The sequence below is a fragment of the Mus caroli genome, unplaced genomic scaffold (assembly GCF_978045245.1).
Source record: "Mus caroli unplaced genomic scaffold, Mus_caroli_1 scaffold_10, whole genome shotgun sequence".
Lineage (NCBI taxonomy): Eukaryota > Metazoa > Chordata > Mammalia > Rodentia > Muridae > Mus > Mus caroli.
In genome coordinates this window covers 83,121,434-83,141,602 of record NW_028227265.1, presented here as the reverse complement: position 1 = coordinate 83,141,602, position 20,169 = coordinate 83,121,434, and positions in this window count along the sequence as shown.

Here is a 20,169-nt window from a genome sequence, read left to right as displayed (position 1 = left end):
ATTTATTGCTGCCCCACCACCTCCCTGCTTCAAACAAACTTGTTGAGGAGGGAATGTTTTATTCACTGATGCATTGTCTCTGCCTACACCCGAGTTTGTCATACAGTTGATACTCCACATATATCTGTTAGAATGGGACATGCTGGCACACAGCTGACTGAGGCAGGATTTTGAGTTGGAGGAACAATCAGAGCTGCACAATAAGGTTCTGCCTCAACAGTCAGTATATGATTGTTGCATAAATGACTAAGTGGATGGTTTCGAGTGCAAAAATTATTTTCATAGTACTGTACATCAGAAAGTGTTGTAAAATTTTGGAAAGGAAGAGATTGTAACATGCTTGTGGGGGAGGGTTGGATCTTCCACCTGGAGGAAAGCCCAGGCTCTTGGCATACTCTGATGTTTTCTTGTACATCCTACAAAACTTACAAATCCTCAAAAACCTATCCATCATCTCCTCATTGCTTCATTTTCTGGTTCCCAACCTTCAATATCCCATTGTTCATTTTTCCTCCTCAGAAGCACGTGTTTTCTAAATAATTTCTGTAAGAAAATAACTTTTATAAAAATATCCACTTGATCTTAAGCAATCCGGCTTAGTACCCAGGGATGCTTTCCTCATCCGTACAGAGAAGGCAGGGATTGCAGGTATCCCGTGGAGTTGAGTGAGATCCAAACAATTACTCAATACAAATGACAGGTCAGTGGATGTGTAGCAAGACCTTTCTAAGTGCTGCCTATTTTCATTCTGAATAGATTATATCACAAACAAATGTGCTTAATTTAGGTCTGTATTGTATTAATTTTTTATTTTATAAATGGCATTTGTCAATATAGTAAGGAATAAAAGAACATTACATAATCACACCTGGATTGAGGAAAATGTATGCATGTGTTCTCACCAAATTTAGAACGATCTAACCTAAATATGAAATCAAGCAGCGTGGTCAAAATCCACTTTGGAAAAGTTCAAACAGAACATCAAAATGTTGGGCAGTGAAAGTTCAGACCAACAAAATCGTGAACACGACAAATGACTTGTAGAATTTGAAACAGAGAGACATACATTTTAAAATATCAAAGAAAGGGAAACAGAGTCGTTTTGAACCTGAGGCCTGAGTTGAGAGTTACAAGGACCCACATCCCTCATTACAGGTACCAACTTGCTCTCAAGTCGTTTTGTATGAGCATCCTGCACAGGGTGACTCAGGTGAGAGGGACAGGGAAGCCAGGTGAGAGGGGACAGGGAAACCTTATTTGGCACTGGCTAATGCCTCTTCAAACACCTCTAGCAGATCACAGAGCAGATAAAAAACACATTGACATGTTCAGAAGTCTGAGGATGTCTGCTGAGAACTTGCGATATAAAGGCAATTCATAAGTGTGGGAGCATTTGAAATAGACCTTAAACATTATAAACACACGTAAACATATGAACACACAGACACCATGGTTTTACTGCTGAGAAAGAAATACTAAATTGTGAGGTCCAGTAAAAAAAAAAAAAAGTCCCCTTTGAAATAGCATTCTAATCATAAGGATGATGGAAGACTGAGATGGGAGAGGGGCAACACACAGATGCCTGAGGGGCCTGGACCAAAGGACACATGTGTATGCTCATACAGCAAAACCCATGACTGCACACAGGTGGATTCCTTAAAGAAGTCACAGAAGCAATCAGGCCTAGAACATACTAAGGTAATACCTCTGAGGCTTTAATATTTCCAAAGATGACCAGTCAGTTTCTCTTACTACAAATAAAATATCCACTTTCCTTCAAAAAGATCTGTATGTTCTGGGCTTTTGTGGGCTCCCAACATAACTTGTTTTCCTGTCTGATCACCTTAAACAAAACCCTCTTCAAGATATGAATGTTGCATTCTACTTAGAGGATTTTACCATTGAGATGAATGGATATTCTGAGATAAATACAAAAAGCAAAAAGGGAGTTTCTTATGAGCAAGCAAAAGAGGTAATCCCAGAAGGAGGCAAGGGAGAGACTCAAGCTCAAGTCTGTTAGACTCCCAGATACTGAAGACATTGCATTTGCAAAATGAACGGAAACTTTGATCAATCAGTAGGAAACAAGACAAGCACTCAAAAATTTTAAATATGGAAGTCAAGGGCTAGGGGTCTGATGCAGTGGTACAGTGCGCACCTAGCCTGGGAGAGGACAAAGGCTCACTATCCCCCACGATGAAAGTCAAGACAAAAACTCTCAACAGAATTTTAAGAATGGGTCAAAGATATCATCTAGTGATTAAAAGGGACCAAAACGCGAACAACATGGGAGAGACAATGAGAAGCACGAGAGGAGAACAGTCTATGAGGTCAAATAGGAGTTTGGAGAAGAGAAAAATAGAAGAAAATAAACTTTCAAAGATAACATATTTCTGCTGTTGCATTGATGTGACCAAAATGTGTTGTGTAAACAACTTAAAGGGAAGAACTCTTGTATTTGGATCCTGGTTTCATCAGTGTTTGCCCATCATGGTGGAGATGAATCGTCAGGACAAAGCAGTTCCCATTTCAGCCAGGAAGAGGAAGATACCGCAGCAGACTGAGGTTCGGGTGTGACTGTCTTCCCATGACCTCTTTTCTCCAGCTAGCCTCACTGATTGTGGTGGTCTGAATGGTCCCCATAGAGACTTTAATGCTTGGTTGCCTGGAAAGGTCACTTTTATGAGGTGTGGCCTTGCTGGAGGAAGTATGTCACTGAGTGTGGACTTGGAGGTTTCAAATGATCAAGTCAGGCCAGGGTCTCTCTTCCTGCTGCCTGTCGATTCAAATGTAGAACTCGGAGATACTTCTGCAGCACTGTGTAGACTGTGTATCACCGTGCTTCCTGCCATGATGATAATAGACTAAGCCTCTGAACTGTAAGCTAGTCCCAATGAAATGTTTGCCTTAGTAAGAGTCTCTTAGTGCTCTTCTAAGTAACAGAAACCCTAACCAAGACACTGATCAAAATCTATACAACCTCTCCAAAAAATGACACCAAGGCATGAGCGAGTGTGTGTGGGAGGGGGTGAGGAGGGGGCAACATTTAAATTCAAATCCTAAAGGATAAAAATAGGTGAACATTTTAGAACTGGAAAATAAAAGTGTCCCCAACTAAAGAGTACGCCACCCAAATACACATGAGCAAATTAATTAAGTGAAAAGCACCTAAATACATCACAAAAGCCCTCAGAATACTAGGAATAATGAGAATTTAATAACATCTTGAGATGAAACTTAAGAAACACACAAAGCATTAAAAACCAAACTACACTTGCTGCCTAGAAAGCAAAGAAGAGGACAGCATTTGGAACTGGAATTGGGCAATGGAAAGTTGGGAGGGTAAACTGTAGACGTTTTTAGAGCAAACCTGCAGTTACTTGAAGATATGATACAGTTAAGAGAAAAGTGAAATGCTAGGAAAGAGTGAGAGCCCCTCACAGAGGAGCTGCAGGAATACCAGCCCAGCATTTAGTAGAATTGAGAGAGGACTAAAAAGTTTCCTGGGAGGGCTGGAGAGATGGCTCAGTGGTTAAAACCACTGGCTGCTCTTCCACAGATCCTGAGTTCAACTCCCAGCAATCACATGATAGCTCACAACCATCTGCAATGGTAATACCAAATGTTACAATTACGTTCTACAATTGGAGAAGGGACTGTTCTGACTCAATTGCCCGTGATTGGGCCCCCCTTCCCTAGCTGGAATGCCTGGCTGGGCCTCAGTGGGAGAGGATGTGCTTAGTCCTGCTGGGACTAGATGTTCCAGGCAGAGTATTACCCAAGGGGGGCTTCCCTTCTATAAGGAGAAGGGGAAGGAGTAATGAGGAGAGGGATTTATCAGGGCGGGACTTGGAGAAGAGGAGAAGGGAAGGTTGCAATCGGGAAGTAAAAGAGAATAAATTAATTAAAGTAAAAATTAAAATATAAAACAAACAAAAGGCCCACTGCATATAAAGGAAGCAATCCACTGAGAAGATGTAATGCTTATAAAATATACATACCAACTATTTGTACACCCAATTTCATAAAACAAATACTAAGAGCATAAAGGGACAGAGAGGTCTAGATACACTAATGATAACTTATGTTTACAAGTCTTATCAATAGATAAATAAGCTAAATGAAAAGATTAGCAATGAAACTTCAAAGTTATATTGAACCACAGATCAAATGGATTTTATGGGATATTGCACACAATTGTCATGGCATATGAATTATTTTTAACATTTCTTGGAATGGTTCTTCAAAAGAGATAACATTTTAGGCAATAAAGAAAATCTTAACAAGTTAAAAAAATACTTTTCTTGTACTTTATCAGCTTATAATGGCACAAAACCAGAGATCAGCTACAAGTGAAACTACATTAAACATACAGACCCACAAATACTTAAAAGTAGACTTGCAGTCTAAAGAGGAAGCTCAGCACTTAAGAGCACTGCCTGCTCTTCCAGAGGACCTGGGTTTGATTCCCAGCACCCACATGGCAGCTGAAAGCCATCTATAACTACAGTTCCATAGGATCCACTGCCCTCCTCAGGCCTCAGAGGGCATTGCACACATGTCATGAACATGCAGGCAAAACACTTATACAGACATAAAACTAATAATAATAAATATTATTCCATTTATTCAGATTGTTCATGTCTGGTGTATGGACATACGATTTATTTTTTATCTTGTTTCCTGTATCTTTGCTGAATCCATTTATTAATTTCAATTGTAGTGGGGTGTGAGTGTGAAAGATTATGTAATCGGCTAATGGAGGACTTCTCTTTCTTCAGTGTATGTGACCTTCATTCTCTTCACTTCTAGTGGATCTGGCCAGAACTTTGGAGACAATGTTAAATGGTAGTAATGAAAGAGCTCTGTCTTTGTTTCCTGATAAAAGTTTTCAATTTTTCATTGTTGAACATGACATTACTTGTGAATTCTTGCACATGCCGTTTATTATGTTAAGTGTATTTGTTCCTTTCCCTTGTGTTTTGAGTGTTGTCTGTTTTGTTTTGTTTTTTTCTGTAGTATCAGGGATTGGATTTAGGGCTTTGTGTACTCTTGGATTGCTTATCAAAGAACTAGCAGTCTGATAGAATGAATTAGGCCAATTCCCTTTTTTTGCAATATTTTGGAAGACTTTCAGAAAAACTGATGTATTTTTTTCTTTAAATGTATATTTAAAAAAAAAATTCAGAGAATCCACCTGGCCTGGACTTTTCTTTGTAGACAATTAAGTCTCTTTGTTGCAGGTCTGCCCACAGTTTCTATTTCTTTTAGAGTCAGTTTTGGAAATTTATATGTTTCCAGCAATGTATATCTGTGTCACTAGGCCTGTGATGTTCTTCATAGGACTAGGAAATGTATCCTAAGATTCATAAAAGACCAAAAATAGTGACTGGAACCCTGAGCAAAACAGAATACCACAACTGTCACAACACTTCATTTCAAACTATACTACAGAACCATAGTAACAAAACCACCAATAGTTCTAGTACAGAAATAACATGTATAAGCCAAATGAAACTGAAGACTCTGCTATCAACTCGCACAGCGACAGCCATCTGATTCTTGACAACGGTGCCAAAAATATCCGACAGAGAAAAGCGCGCTGAGGAAGGTGGGGATTCACACATAGAAGAATAAAATAAGATCCAAAATGGGCCAAATGCCTGAATGTAACACTTGCAGCTCTGGAATTGCCAGAGAAAAGCACTTCAAGGCACAGGCACAAGCAATATGTTTCTGAATAGAACTCCGGTAGGTTAAGAACTGCAAATGGTGCATGCATCAGATTCTAAAGCTCATGCACAGCACAAGAACCAGTTAGTAAACCAAAGAGTTAGTCCATCTACAGAATATGAGAAGAACTTTCAAGCTATTAATCAAGCTATTATTTCAAGCTATTAGCGTTAGTATCAAGAATATATAAAGACCTTAAAATTAAACAACAAGAGAGCAGGTGATCAAATTAATAAATGGGAAAATGAATTTGCTGACTACTTTCCAACAGAACACAAGTGACACATTGACACTTGGAAGATGGCTGACATTTTTAGATAATGAGGAAATGCAAATCAAAACTACACCAAGGGCAATGAGGTAGCTCAATGGATGGAAGCATTTACTGCTAGGCTAGATGACCTGAGTCTGCTACCTGGGACCCACATGGTAGGAGGAATGGAGAGACTGCTCCCAAGTTGTTCTCTGGCCTCCATTCCATGCGTTAACCCCACCTCCCCCACACAAATAAATAAATAAAACATAGAAATGAGATTTTTAAGTACACTGAGATCCTTGCCCAGACTGAATGGCAGCCTTTAAGAAAATAAACCTTATCAACTGCTGTGGAGAAAGAATATGGGGCAAGGGGGAGATTTATAAATGTTAACAACATAAATTAGTACAGGTGCTGTGACGATCAGTATGCAATAAAGGGTCCTTTTTATCCCATTTTGTCTCTACTCAGAAACTAGACCAGAAACCATTTGCTACCCATCCTAAGTGTAAGGTGCTTTGCTTCTGCAGCTAATCTGCCTGTCTGGGCTGCTCCAAGGCAAGAAGCTGCAGTCTCCGGTTTAGCACCTCAGAGTAAAACATGAGGCTAGATAAAGTGACCTTTGTTCTACCGAAGCAGCAATTGCAAGGCTCTAAACTGGAGTCTCAGGAAGAAAAAGGGAGGGAGGCTTGTCTCTGCTCTTTGTTTTCAGCACTGTTTGATCACATGGTATAAAGTTCACTATGAGTTTGCACATAAATTCAGGCCTTAAGTTAAGTAAGAGGTTTGTAATAGAGGATGTCTACATGTATATCCACTAGGAGTAATTATGGCTAAACAGTCATCATTTGTTACTAGCTTACAGGTTCATGGAAAGTTAAAAACTATAACTAAGTTGTCCTTGAAGTTTTGTACAGATAAACCCAGTCAATGTTTTACCTCCTGTCCTTGCACCTGTGGTGTATATCGTTAGCTCCTTCTTTATGATCTTTGGTTAATGTTTTTTATAACCCCTTGGAATGTGCTCTGTGTTTTAGAAGTGTGTTGTTAGCAATTAAGCAGTTATAAAAGGAGCTCGAATGTCATTGTGTCACCGTTCTGAGGCAGTGGTGACCCTATCATGCTGATTATTTCTGCAGAATAAACACTCTCTGTTCTTGCAAACCATTTGAGTCTAGGGTCTTCAGTCAGCGATTTTCAAACCCTAACAGGAAATTCTTCAAAACCTAGAAACAGAAATACCAGCTATAAGTCAGGATATAACATAGTTAAAATGCAAAACGAAGATAGGAGTCTCTATAAAAATGACTAAATACAGATGAAAACAGGTGCTGTCATACCCCTAACAAAGAGAAACAGTACGATAGAATTCATCCTTAACATGATCATCTAATAATAATGTCCAGATGTAAAAGAACAATTGAATCTATACAATAAAGTACCTAGGCTGTGGTAAGGAAAGATCGCCTAAATGAGGGAGTCCAAAAGACGGATAAGGAATATGTTCTCGGGGTTTTTGAGGGGGTGGGGGGATAAAATACCTTCAAATGCAAAAACAAAACAACAACAACAACAAAATAGTACCAACCTTCAAACACAGCACAGAAGGAAATGACATCAAGGGAGGAGTATTTTCAAGAAACCCAGAAAAGAAACTTGTTATGATACCTTACAAGTTGTCCCCTGGGGTAAAAAGAGATAGAAAAGTGACTTAAAGATGCCAGAGTTCAGGAACTGTTGTGCACAAGTTCTTCCTGGCTAGCAAAAGAGGGGCGTGCCCCAACCAAAAGCTGACAAGAGACAGTATGGGAAAGGGACTCACATGAGCTTTTCATAGTTAGCATAGACCTAAGCCTGACAATGTGGAGAACGTATAGAAAGTATACATCCTGATAAAGCAAAATGAATACAACAGAAAGACATTGAAAAATACTGATACAAAGTAGAATAAAATGAAAATTTCATGATGCCCTTTGTTGTAAACAAATAAACAACAACAACAAAAACAGTCAAGCTCCTACACACAGTAACAAGGAAAAGTAAACACTTGAGTCCAAAGACAAACATTCCTAAAACTCTGCCACATGAATGAATCAAAAGCAAATAGAGCAGATAAAATATAACATTATAAGATAACATGTCAGAATTGAGATCAAGCCTCAAAAAAGCTGATTTTGGCTTAACTTGCCTATTGAAAAATATTCCCAAGTTTTCTTATAATCAAAATCCAATTCTTGAATGTATAAGCAAGGTACAAAAACACAATGACTAAACAATGAAGAAACTGATTTCCATATATTGTGAGCAAAAATAAGACAAGGGCTAGAGAGATGGTTCAGTAGTTCAGAGCGTTTGCTGCTCTTGTGGAGGACCAGCCTGATTTCCAGCACCCACATCAGGAACCTCACAACTGCCAGCAAGTGCAGATACAGGGAGTCTTGTGCCCTCTGCTGGTCTTCTCAGAAACTGCACACACTGCACATAAAAAAGAAGCAGGCACAAATAAATAAGTTTTAGGATTATTAAAATGATTAAAGTCAGGTCTACCAAAGATGAAAAGATTAATAAAACAAAATTCCACTCTAGGTGAAGTGTGAGTGAATTCTTTTGTGTCTTGGTTATTGGGTAAACTGCTCTGTGATTAAATGCACACATGAAACTGAAGAATGACTGGATAAACTCATCTACCAATAATTTTTTTTTAATTTTTAATATTTTTTATTACATATTTTCCTCAATTACATTTCCAATGCAATCCCAAAAGTCCCCCATACCCCCCCCACTTCCCTACCCACCCATTCCCATTCTTTTGGCCCTGGCATTCCCCTATATTGGGGCATATAAAGTTTGCAAGTCCAATGGGCCTCTCTTTCCAGTGATGGCCGACTAGGCCATTTTTTGATACATATGCAGCTAGAGACAAGAGCTCCGGGGTACTGGTTAGTTCGTCATGTTGTTCCAACTATAGGGTTGCAGATCCCTTTAGCTCCTTGGGTACTTTCTCTAGCTTCTCCATTGGGAGCCCTGTGATACATCCAATAGCTGACTGCGAGCATCCACTTCTGTGTTTGCTAGGCCCCGGCATAGTCTCACCCAATAATTTTAATAAGCATTATGGATGAAAAAACTCAGAAGAGATATCAATGACACACTGGGGGAAATAATGCAACACACATTATAGTTTCGATAGCAAAAAAAACAAACAAACAACAAAGAACCTGGGGCAGGGAGTAGGGGACAGAATCATAAATAAGAATAAGGAAAAGACATGAACAAGCAATTAAAAGAAATTTAAAACACCCTAAGCATGTGAAAAGATGTATTCTACACTCCCAGACTGTGAAGGAGCACACATTTTCCTACATCACTGGTGCTAAAGCAAATGAATATTAAATGTTTTGGAAGGAGTTAGGGGAAAATGTAAATATCTAAATAGTTTCCTTCAATTCACCAGTCATACTTTTTAACGATTTAGTCTGGAAGCAAACTTCCAGCAATATAAGAATTTCGCATTTAAGTTATCCACTGGGATAGTATTGGTTAATGGTCATTGAAAAACCGTAGAAGCTATGAGGGTCAGACATCACATGCCTCTAGCGGGTACTCTTTAAAAGGCACACATTGGATGTGGCTTTCCATCTAAGAATGTGTAACTTGTATTTAACCATCTGACTTATTAAAAAAAATGTTTATTTTAAAGAGAAAGAAAATATGCTCCTCAAAATATATTGATGTCACTAAAGATAACAAGTTCCAAAAGTATTGAAGTATTGCTGAGAGACTGTTAAAAGACAAAGAAACAAACATTGTGTGACCCTGGACTAGACACCATAATAGAAGAATATGTTAGAATTATTTGATCAGCTGGCAACACTGGGAAATGAATGGTTATGTTAGATTGAAAAACACTTTTTGGGCTGGAGAGATGGCTCAGCGGTTAAGAGCACTGACTATTCATCCAGGTCCTAAGTTCAGTTCTCAGCAATCACATGGTGACTCACAACCATCTGTAATGGGATCTGATGTCCTCTTCTCTCTTCTGGTATGTCTGAATACAGATGTGTGTATATATATATGTGTGTGTGTATATATATATATATATATATATACATATGTATATATATACACACACATATATATATACATACATATATGTGTCTGTATTTATATATATACATATATATGTATATGTATTCATATATGTATCTCTGTATGTGTGTTGTAATAAGTAAATAAATCTTAAAAAGAAAGAAAGCAAAACACTTTCCATTGTTAATTTTCCAGAAGTTAAAAATGAACTCCCTAGTCTTAGGCAATATACACTGCCATGTTTACAGACAAAAGGTCGTGATATGTATAGCTTACCTTTATGGTCTCAAAGAAACATGTGCTTAGGAATGGAGTGGGGAAGATACGAAGGGAATCGAGAGAGAAGGCAGAGGGAGAGAGAAGAGCACACAGGGTCTGACCTGAGCCACAAGTGAACCTGAGTTAAGGCCACCTGGATGTTCTTTATATTAACCTTTTCTTATAACTTTTTAAGTAAAATCTTATATTACCTTTTTGAAAAACATTAAAAATATTGTAAAATTCCTCTAAGAAAGAAAATAGTTCTTAGCTTCTTTAGTCACAAAAAGAGATGTTTCTGCATAAACAACAGTCGGCTGGATCAGCAGTCTGACCTGGAGTCATTCTTTCTGCCTCACACTCTCTGTTCCAGAATGGATGAAAACTAAGGATCTTAGACGTTTGGGCTAGTTCACTTGTGTTATAATAAATTTTGTCTTCAGCCTAGTTACTCTTATTTATGAAGACATCAGAAAACTTTCTTTCACAGAAATTTCTTTTCTAGTTATCCTTACTTTATCTAATCTCTGTTACAGCAGATTATAGAGAGAATTATAGTGCCATGTCTTCTATCAATGACTGCTTTAAAAAAAACAAACAAAAATTACCTATTGTCATTAAAGCTAATTCATCCAGTACCAAATCACAAAACACGCTAAGTAAGTAAATGCAGATGAAATTTACATTTTAACATGTCAAAAAGATATGCAATATTCTATGACTTAGGAAGCTGAAAACTGGAATTTCACAGACAATTGCTAAAGTGGATAATGGTACAGAGGAAACATAAATAAGCTGAATTCTTCATTTGGCACCGAGGAAATCAGAAAGTTATGCATACTCTTGAGTTTGACAGTTTGTGGGATCTAACTAGAAAAATACAAAACAGCATAAGTAAGTCTAATTAAATCAATACCTTTTATGGTGCTATGATGCACTGCTGGCCTTAGGCTAAACTTGGAACCCAAAATGGCTCCTGGGATGGCTTCTGTCGGCAGAGCAATAAACAGATGTTGTGGAAAGGCCTTGAGCAAACGCAACACTGTCTGATTATAAAGTAATGTCTTACTTAGGGTGAAGAAACATGCTGTGAAGAAACACCATGGCCAAGGTAACTCCTATAGAGGACACTTATTTGGGACTGGCTTACAGTTTCAGAGGTTCAGTCCATTATTTTCATGGTGGGAAACATAGCAGCCTCTGGGCAGATGTGGTGCTGGAGAAGGAGCTGAGAGTTTTAAATGTTGATCCAAGGGCAGCCAGGAGACTATGCTCTGCAGGTACCCATACTAAGCAGAGTTTGAGCATGCGGATCTCAAAGTGACACACTTCTTCCAAGAAGGCCACACCTCCTAGTAGTGCCATTCCCCGTGGGCCAACCATTCAAACACAAGAATCTATGGAGGAGAACCTATTCAAACAACCACAAAGGAGTAAAAGACTTGGGTAGATCTTTTTCCTCAAAACAAAAAAGTGCAAATATGGTACGGGGCATGTAGTTCAGGTGGAGGCGTGCTTGCCCAGCATACACAGAGCCCTGAGTCCCATCCCCCAGTAGCACATAAACCTGTAATCACAGCTGGGAGGGAGGACCAGATGGTCTAACAAGTCATAATCGGTTATCTATACAGGGAGTCTGAGATGGTCTGGGACACCAGAACTGTAACAAAAACTGAGGACACAGTTCGGTGGAGGCGTGCTTGCCTATCATACACAAGGCCCTAGTTTTGATCTCTAGCCCTGTAAAAGAAAGAACATTAGAAATGATGGTGATATACTCTGTCCACCCCCACATGAGTGTCTACTCTCATGACAACAGAAAACAAGGTTTGAGAAGGATAGGGAAAAACTGGAATCTTTGTGTACGCTCTGGTGAGAACGTAAAATGGGTTTAGTCAATGCAGAAACCGGTATGGCTGCTCCTCACTTCTGCTATCAAATCCAAAGAACGGAGAGTAGAGTCATGAAGAAACATGTGTTTACCCATACTCAGGACACCTTCACGCAAGATATCCAGAAATGGAAGCAACCTGTGCCCATCAGCAGACAACTAAGATGGCAAAGTGAAGTGCACATATCCAACAGAATATGACACATCCTTCAAAAAGGAAGGCGTTCTGACACAGGCTACGGCTTGGAGGAACCTGGAGGACACTGTGTTTCGTGAAATTAGCTTTTCACAGAATGACACCCTAGGGTTCCGTTCTTGCATTTAAATCTAGAGACATAAAGTGGGATGGTGTGTGCTATGGAGGGAGAAGGGTGAATTGCCATTTAATGTATAGATTTTCTGTTCTGAAATGAGTGTGGCAGATGGTTATCTAAGACTATAGATGGACTGATAATGTACATATTTAGGTGATTCAGAGTGGCAACTGTAATATACACATATATGTACATATATACCACAATAAAATGTGAGTAAAAACTAGCTAAATACCTTTAAAATTTATGGGAAAAATAATGCTTCTAGCAGTGCCTCGTCTTTCATCTGAGGATAATAAATCCTGGCTAGCCACCAGATCCTGGTAGATAATCACTGTGCACAGAAAAGCTGGTGATGCCCACTTACTGGTCAGAAATAGGGTGTTATCTCACCTATTTGACCATAAAGCTGTAAACTCCAAGAAGGGCTCAACCATTACAGAAAGACGATACACGCAGGTGGATATCTAGCAGCTCTTCCAGACATTAAGAAGCAGTAAGCAAAAGGCTCACAAGCCCAGAAAGCTGCTCCCCCACCACCACTGAGGCCTCATGGCAAACTCCCGGTGACAAACTGACAAAGGAGACAAGTCTCTGAGCTTGTCAGCTTTACAGATGGTTCTGTACTGTATGCCAGAACCAACCCAAAACGAACAGCATGCTAGCCCCACTTAAGCAGAGCCCTGAACACGAGAGGAAAAGAAACCCTTCCTGTGGGGATATGGTGATGTAAGAAGAGATGGTCTGAGTTCTACAAAGTCACTCACACTTGGCCAGAAATAATCGAATTTTTAAGTATACCTGTCATATAAAAATAATATACATAATGTTATATATGTATATAATGTTAGCTTGATTTTATTTAAAAACCTACAGATATACAATTATAAGATTGAAAGTATCTGCACCATAGCATCCGTCTTCCAGGGGTTTTCATTTTTCCCCTTATGTTTACCTGTGGCTCTTTCCTCTCTGTGATTGGGTATTATTTCTATAATCAGGCAAAGCCTGGCAAGTGTTATTCGGAATTGTCTTCTTGATGTCTCGGAATCAGACTCACATACTCAGCATGCCCTGTGGGGTCTGTCTTGTTCAAAAGTCTGTCTTTGGTAAGCAACACTGTGGGTACTAATCTGAGCTCACAGTCTATTAGACCCTCACTTTAGCATGGTGTGCGCCACAGAAGGTGGAGTGACCTCTCTTCCCTATTCAGTAAGATAGTTAAATGCTGTGGGGAGGCTTTCTGCTGTGCTGCACTGTCACAGACACACAGGCTTTGGGGTAAGATGATTCATGTCTGACCTCTGTCTGTTGTCTTTTAGTCAAATGATCTTGGGAAGTGCAGCCGGCTTCCGAGTGCAAATATCCTTTTCTGGAAAGGGGGGCCTTGCTGACTACCTTCAGTTGTCTTTAGAGTGTGCCCAGAGTTATTCAAAGTGATTCAAAGTCGTAGCCAGGACAGAGCTCTCAGTGGGAGGTGCCCATGCATATCATACTCTGGAACGGGGAGTGGACCAAGGAATTACTCAAATCTTCCCCAACACTGCAAGGATGTTCAAAAAGAAACTTATTTTCTTGTCCCCATCATTCATGATCCTTGCAGGGTTAAACCATGAACAGAATGAATGGCTAATGTTGAGAGAATCTTCTTCTGCTTCTCCCTTCTTGCCTGAGCCCCAATTCCTCCATGGGGCTCACTCAAATATGGACGTCATGTCCCAGATTCTTATAGCTAGGTGAAAACCCGGAGTAGGATATTAGTGTTTAGCTCTAGAATGCACCCAGTTCTCTCTCAGGTTTCACCTTTAATTGGGAACTATCAATTCAAGCATTTTTCGGTGGGTCAGAGGCTTAGGTGCAATGAGACAGTATTTGCCATCAGAAAAGGATTTTTCTAAGCTCCATGGTCATAGCAAGTTCAGCAATCTATTCTGCCTCCTACACACCATAAGGAGTTCTGTGGAATCTAATGGTACATGGACACCCCCAGACACTGTAGTGTAGGCTTCAAACAGACAGATTCCAGAGCTACTGTGCTGTGCTGCTGTCTAACCCAGATCCACAGTACTAAGCAGGGTCTGGGGGAGAGCCAGAAATCAGCCACATAGGAATGCTTAACTGTCAGTCAATGTGCTACAGCAGAAACACACACATACACACATGCATACACCATACACACAGACACACATGCACACAAACATACCATACACACAACATGTACACACACCATATACACATACATACATACATACATACATACATACATACACACCAACCACACACATCATACACGCAGACATACACATATGCACACAAACATGCACATCCCATATACACACAGACATGCACACACATCATACACACATATGGCACACACACACACACATGCACACAAACACCCCATACACACAGAAACACACACATGCATACACACATGCAGACATACCATACACACAGACACATGTACACATACATGCACACACATGGCACATACACATGCATACACACATACACACACATGCACACACACAGGACAGATTCATAGCCTGCTATTATCCTTCTCTCAGCTTCACACTAGTAGGACCAAATGCTGTCCACAACCTTAGGATTTCTTTGAAGTCAGGTGATGAATTCCTCTTGCCCATCATTATCTCTAATTTGTGAAGAGTAGATTACCCTCGCTGCTTCTTGACTGTCGATTCAGGTTGACCAGTTGCCTCCTGATCCTTCCACCATGCTTTCTCCACTGTGATGGACATGAATTTATACTGCTCAGAACTAACTCTGTGAGTATACCTGAAAAGAAGCTTAAGAAAGAAGGCCAGACATGATTTAAGGAGGGGGGTGAGGAAGGTACCAACAAGGGTGAAGAAAAGATTTCCTCTTGAATTCTCAAGTCTCCTGGACACAAATGTTCAGATATATGACAAATAACACCAAGGCACTTCAATGTCCAGAAGAGCAAATGACAATGGTGTTGACACAGCTCACAGACTCACGTTGAAACTGGGTCTGACCAATGTCATATGGACATTTCAAGTGAATTTATTGAAAGCAACTTGAGCCAAGGGAGACTCGTTAAGATGCTCCTAATCTTACCCCTCTGCTAGTGTCTGGGTTCCCACTTCTAGCATGGCCCAAGTTTATGTTACCTGAAATAGTTCTACCCTGTCAAGGTCTTGCTTGAAAGTCAGTTGTAGTTACTAAACTGTGTGGTGACTTACTCCGTAAAATGTGATGTCTGACCAACTTAGAAGGGGAGGGAAATAAGGGAGAGAAGACAAAAAGAAGATGGGGAGAGAGAGGAGGGGAAGAAGGAGAATATTAAGTTCTGTCCTGTTTTCTCTGATGTAATCTATTATGTCTGGGATTGACAGATTCGTAGAAACATCTGGGACCCATCATATGACTTTTGCTGTATCAGTGAAGGGCTGATTTCCAAGCATTAATCAAACATGGAGACACTCTATATGCCCACCAAAGGGAAGCAGGTTTTTTCAATTTATTGTGTCAGAAGAGAGAAGGCAGAAATGGGAGAGAAATATTTCCTTGCGATGTCAAGATAGGAGTTCTTGGTACTATTGCTCTCCAGATAAACATGCATCCATCTTTCCAGGGACTATTCAAGCAGCAAGAAAACAAACTCCCGTTGTCTCCTGAACACAATCAACTAAGCAGTATCCCATGTCCTTGGAGCCTCTGGCAGCTAGGGTGAGGTCATCCTCCAGACTCAAGCAAGAATGAGTGAGATTCTCGTCTGTAGACATCAGTGATTGCTCGTCATTTAAAAGAGTCCAATATAATGAAGACTATCATGTAGTTGAAGCCTGGCAGAAACTAAGTGGACAGTCACAAGTCAGAACTGATGAAAAGCTCGAGACCATGGTATGATCATCTCTAATTCACCTCGGTCTCAAAATATCTTGGGGACAATCTGGAATGATTTGGACAGACAAGAGCTCCAAGTTCAGCTTGCTGTAAGGGATGGCACACACATGATGAACAGTCTGGAGCAACATCAGCATTGTTATCAAGAACAATAATATTTATTTCCCATGTCTACAGAAAAGATGGGTCTATGTCAAAAAGGCAGTCGAAATAAGTGATCTGTTCATTTCGATGACTTATAAAAAAATATTTACAAGATTTTGAAAGTGCAATCATTTGGTTATTGCCAAGAAATTCATCTGTTATTTTAAATTACAGGAAAAAAACCCATGGTCTCCATCTTTCATGAGTTCAAAACAGTAACTGTTTATTGGGAGCAAGATAACTAAGACTTCCATTTTACTGCAGCTGATGATAGAGTCTCAGCTATTAACCTCTAACGGCAAAGCCAGACTGCTCCTCTAAGTTCTAGAATTCTTTGGAAACCTAAACATTTTCCCCCAATATTCTTTTATTACTAACAATTTCTGGTTCAGTAAAAGTGCACCCCATTACAAGGCTGCACTCAAAACTCTGAGAACCGTGTTTTAATGTCCTCCTGTGGGGTTTTCATTTTCTGTTGTCTGTTAATAAACCAAGAATAGCTTTCTGCAGGGGACAGGCTCTTTATGAATAGCCTGGGAACCAGAGCAGCTGGGAGAGGATAGAGCTTTTTTTTTTTTTTTTTTTTTTTTTTTTTTTTTGACAACCACCTTTTCACAAGGAAGTACATTTATAAGCTGGTGCATGCTAAATACCTTGCAACCCAATCATCACTGTGAAAGAAAATGTCAAATAAAAAGCTCTCCTCGGTTCAAGTACACACATGAATTACATAATAAATTTCTTCATTATGGACAAATGAGAAAAGAAGAAGAAGAAGAAAGACTGAAAATCCTGTTGCACCCTGGGAATTGAATGTAACTGACAGGGAAGAACACTGTCAAGTCGTCTGCAATGTTTCATTTGGGGCTCAAATAAAAAGCAGATTGCATGAGAGGCTGCATCTTCGTGGGAAGTAGAGAGACCTTCACTCAAGCCACACAGACAGGATGAAAGGGTTGTGCTGTCAATGCCTCCCTGGCACACTGGGTACCAAATCACACTTTGTTTGAACCTTTTAGAATGAAAATGTAGAAACAGTTTTAAATTTGAATATGCTGTTTCTGGCTGCTGAGATCAAAACAAAAATATAAGAAAAATTAAATTGTCTCAAAATATCTATAACCAGAAATTCTTTGTTCACTTTCCCATGGTACTTTCAGAAGTACAAAAGTCAAGAAATATTTTGTTATAATCCTAGTTTATTAAAACTTAATGAAAGATATGGTATCTTCATGGGTAAATAATCAACACTCAGAATAATGTTTCGCAGTATACAGCAGCTTAGCCTTCAAGAGCCAATAGTCAGTCAATGGATACAACTGGTAAAATACCAATATGAAAATGATCTTATGGTCTGGTAGAAAATCTTAGTTGTTGGTAAGAATATAGGTGAACACTACAAATTATTCTGGGTACTTTGACAACATGTTTAAAAAGTCTTCTGCACATGGACAACATTTTACAAAGCAATTCTAATTCTAGAGTGCATTCTTATTTTCTGGCAATGTAGGTTGAAGAAAAATTCAACACCAGGGGATGCTTGAAGAAAAACCCAGTGTTGAAACCTGGAAGGAAAGTGGTCGAGAAGGGCATAGCTAGGCAGCCACTGAGAATCCTGTGTCAGAAAGAATACTTTCAATCAATCACAGGAAATGTTGAAGATGGGTGTGGGGGAGACGTGGGTCTCAGGAGAGTTTGGACTTTGTGGTCCTAATTTTGCTCTAAAGTATGTGAAACTGATCAAAGAAATGGACATACTTGGTCATCTTTGATTGACACAGGAATGGCTCGCTCTTGTTTTCTGGTCTGCTTACCTGTAATTTTCAGGTATCGTGTAAAAAACCAAGCACCAGTCTTTAATAGGAGCTCTGGTCTCAGTGAAGCACAGGTATCATAACGGGTATGTTGGAAGTTTACTTCTGCCTCGAGCAGTGCCCTGGCCCCTTCCCCCTTTGTCTACACTCCCTGAATCTGTGCATTTTCACGTGTGCTCTGGAGCATGCCAGAGCATCCAGAACTCAATGGAAAGTGATCCGAGTGGCTAATAATTTAACAACAGGACTATGAAATTCCAGAATAAAATTATATTCTTAGATATGACATATAATATATATATATATATGTAGATAGATAGATAGATAGATAGATAGATAGATAGATAGATAGATAGATCCCAAGAATATAATACAGACAAAAAAAACCAACAAGGATATGTTGTTGCCTAAAAACATACAAACTTCTGCAAGTAGAAGCAGGGGACCAGCTGGGAAGAGAAAAGGAGTCAGTGGGAGGTTACTGGGGTCTACACGTGATCAAATATATTACATACATATCTGAAAGTATAACAAAACCTATTGTGTGTCATTAATATCTGCTAGTGAGAAAAATTTAAAGTTCTGACTTTGCTATTCTTGGTGAAAGTGAGTAGATGCTACATTTAAAAATTTGAAACCTTATTCTTGTTTGCTGCTCTAGTAGAATTCATGGTGATCCTGATTATGCTAAAGCGCATGCCTTACCCACACTGTCTAAGTGAGCTCACAAAGGGATGGGCTCATTGGCACTTCCTATATACACATCACTATATTGTGTTTTCACTGACACACCCCTCTCCACTGCTGCTACCTCCCTGTCTTAGTGAGGGCTTTACTGCTATGAACAGACACCATGACCAAAGGCAACTCTTAAAAGGACAACATTTAATTGAGTCTGGCTTACAGGTTCAGAGGTTCAGGCCATTATCCTCAAGGCAGGAATCATGGCAGCATCCAGGCACACATGGTACAGGAGGAGCTAAGAGTTCTAGATGTTCACCTGAAGGCTGCTAGCAGAATACTGGCTTCCAGGAAGCTAGGATTAAGGTCTTAAAGCCCACACCCTCAGTGACACACCTAATCCAACTAGGCCACACCCATTCCAACAGGGCCATACCCTCTTTCAGTGCCACGCCCTGAGCAGAGCATATACAAACCATCACACTCCCTTTCCTGACAGTCTCTTTTAGAAAGATGCCCCAGATAAAATAAAAACAGAGGCAAGCCCAGCATTCAGGAGACAGAGGAAGGCTGATCTCTATGAGTTCAAGGCCAGCTTAGTCTACAAAGTGAGTTCCAGGGCAGCCAGGGCTATGTAGAAAGACTCTGTCCTGAAAAAAAAAAAAAAAAAAAAAAAAAAAAAAAAAAACAAGCAGACACATTCAGGAGAGAACTAGGAGGTTAGAGAACACAGCCTGGTAATGGAGTCCATGGGGTGTGGGAAGCAGAAGGTGTTCACTTCTAGGCATGTGGCTTTGACAATGAGATTGTCAATAAAATCATCGGTGAGACTAGGGTCATGGGAAGAAGATTTGGTGCTTATGGGGAAAATATGAGGTTTACTTGGAAGAACAGTTTTGAAAGAAATGAAGATGTCCATTCAGAAATGTAGGGAGGAAGTCTGGACATTAAGATACTGAATTACTTTATTGGAAAATGGGAGAATGGGAAAGAAAGAGGAACCCACACACAGGAAGGAAGGAAAGAAGGAAGGAAGGAAGGAAGGAAGGAAGGAAGGAAGGAAGGAAGGAAGGAAGGAAGGAAGGAATCATGTCAATGTTC